Raw genomic sequence first — 3,100 nt, 5'->3', positions numbered from 1 at the left:
AGCGCCCCCTCGGGGAAACTCGAGGTTTGGTTTTAGTTGTATGGAGAGCTCATCTGAGTGTGCCCTGAGAACGAGATATGTGCAGCTCCTATCGGGATTTGTCGGCACATTTGGGCGGTGTTGCTGGACTTGTTTTACCATTGTCGAGGATGTCTTGTAAAACCGGGATGCTGAGTCTGATCGGAATGTCTCGGGAGAAGGAATATCCTTCGTTGACCATGAGAGCTTGTGATGGGCTAAGTTGGGACACCCCTGCAGGGATTTGAACTTTCGAAAGCCGTGCCCGCGGTTATGGGCAGATGGGAATTTGTTAATGTCCGGTTGTAGATAACATGAAACTTAACTTAATTAAAATGAATCAGCCGTGTGTGTAACCGTGATGGTCTCTTCTCGGCGGAGTCCGAGAAGTGAACACGGTGTTGGAGTAATGCTTGACGTAGGTTGTTCTAGGATCACTTCTTGATCATAGTTGTTCGACCGTGCTTTTGTCTTCTCTTCTCGCTCTCTTTTGCGAACAGGTTAGCCACCATATATGCTAGTCGCTTGTTGAAGCTCCACATATTACCTTGCCTTACCTATAAGCTTAAATAGTCTTGGTCGCGAGGGTGCAAGATTGCTGAGTCCCCGTGACTCATAGTTTACTTCCACAACCAGATGCAGGGACCGATGATACCATTCCAGACGATGCGCTTGAGCTCAAGTGGGAGTTCGATGAAGACTCTCGCCGTTACTATGTGTCTTTCCCAAATGATCAGTAGTGGTGCCCAGTTGGGGCGATCGGGGACCGTGTCGCATGTTGGGGTTGATCTTTATTTTGGTATCATAGTCGGACCATGAGTGTATTGGATGATTGTAATGTTATTCATGTATTTGTGTGACGTGGTGAGTGTAAGCCAATTATGTATCCTTTCCCCTTTTATATATTTACATGGGTTGTTGTGAAGATTACCTTACTTGCGACATTGCTTTCAATGCGGTTATGCCTCTAAGTCGTGCTTCGACACGTAGGAGATATAGCCGCATCGAGGGCGTTACATCTTGAATACCAAGCATATTATTATTAGGCAAATTACCATGCTATTAAGAGACTCTCAAATTAATTTAAGTGAAGCATGAGAGATCAATAGTTTCTTTAAAACATATCCACCACCGTGCTCTAAAAGATCTAAGTGAAGCACATAGAGCAAAATTATAACGCTCAAAAGATATAAGTGAAGCACATAGAGTAAAATTAACTAGCTCAAAGGATATAAGTGAAGGACATAGAGCAAAACTACTTAGCTCAAAAGATATAAGTGAAGCACATAGAGTATTCTATCAAATTTTAATTCATGTGTGGCTCTCTCAAAAGGTGTGTACAGCAAGGATAATTGTGGTATACTAGCAAACAAAGACACAAATAATACAAGACGCTCCAAGCAAAACACATATCATGTTGGTGAATAAAAATATAGCTCAAAGTAAATTACCGATGGAAGTGGACGAAAGAGGGGATGCCTTCCGGGGGCATCCCCAAGATTTGACTTTTTGGTGTCCTTGGATTATCTTGGGGGTGCCATGGGCATCCCCAAGCTTAGGCTCTTTCCACTCCTTGTTCCATGATCCATCAAAAGAATTCACCCAAAACTTGAAAACTTCACAACACAAAACTCAAAATAGAAAACTCGTGAGCTCCGTTAGCGAAAGAAAACAAAAGACCACTTCAACGCACTGTAATGAACTCATACTTTATTTATATTGGTGTTAAACCTACTGTATTCTAACTTCTCTATGGATTATAAACTATTTTACTAGCAATAGATTCATCAAAATAAGCAAACAACACACGAAAAACAGAATCTGTCAAAAACAGAACAGTCTGTAGTAATCCGTAGCTAGTGCAAGATCTGGAACCCCAAAAATTCTAAAATAAATTTCTGGACGTGAGGAATTTATCTATTAATCATCTGCAAAAATAATTAACTAAATATCACTCTTCAAATAAAAATTACAGCAGTTCTCGTGAGCGCTAAAGTTTCTGTTTTTTACAGCAAGTTCAACAAGACTTTCCCCAAGTCTTCCCAACGGTTTTACTTGGCACAAACACTAATTAAACACAAAAAAACACAACCAAAACAGAGGATAAATAATTTATTAATTACTAAACAGGAGCAAAAAGCAAGGAATAAAAATAAAATTGGGTTGCCTCCCAACAAGCGCTATCGTTTAACGCCCCTAGTTAGGCATAACAAGCAAGAATAGATCTAGGTATTGCCATAGTAATAAGATAGGTTGGTGAAACTCATTTCATATTCTCTATGTTCGGCAGCAAGTTTTCTTTGAGGCAAGCAAAGGTAATCAAAAGGACTAAATTTAACAGGACAAAAGTCCCCAAGATCAACCTTGGGAGGTATAGGTTCCTCCTTCGGTCCTTCATAATGCACAACCAATTCATCATTATAAGCATTCTTTTGACAGAACTTCGTGAGCCTATATTTAAGAGAATATCCTAGTTCATTATTTCGAATAGCCAAATCATCATTAAGTTCAGAAATTCTATCAACTAAAACATTGGTAGGAACCTTTCTTCTAAGATTTTCATTAAAAGCAACATAGTCTAGAGATTGAAAACGCATTATTTCTTCTTGATCAAAGAGGATAGCTTCTATGGGAGAACGGCAAGCGTCCACCCTATAATGTTCAAAGATTTATTTGGCTTCTCTAATTATGAATCTAAACTCATGAGCCAAAAAGATAGTAGCTGCATGCTTAATAGAAGAATGCTCAATATTAGAAAATTCCAGAAAAATCCTTTGTATAGAAGGATGCATGTGCATGAATTGTCTTTCAAGTTCAACTACAAGCATGGCAATAGCGTCCGCAAGACTACTAGTTCTGTGAAGGATAGAACTACCCATAGAAGGTAAAGCACCGGCACAAGTAAAGAAATCTTGAATAACTCATTTTCCAATAATATTACCACTACCAACACGGAATTTTTTTGTATGAAAGATGGTAGGTTCTTTAACAGGAGTATCAGAATCTTCCATGATATTGTTATCGCCCAAATTGGCGATAACTTCCCCAGTTTCAGACATAACGACAAGCAGGCAAACAAACT

This window comes from Triticum dicoccoides, chromosome 7A, assembly GCF_002162155.2.
Source record: "Triticum dicoccoides isolate Atlit2015 ecotype Zavitan chromosome 7A, WEW_v2.0, whole genome shotgun sequence".
Classification (NCBI taxonomy): Eukaryota; Viridiplantae; Streptophyta; class Magnoliopsida; order Poales; family Poaceae; genus Triticum; species Triticum dicoccoides.
Note: the sequence above shows the minus strand (reverse complement) of the source record.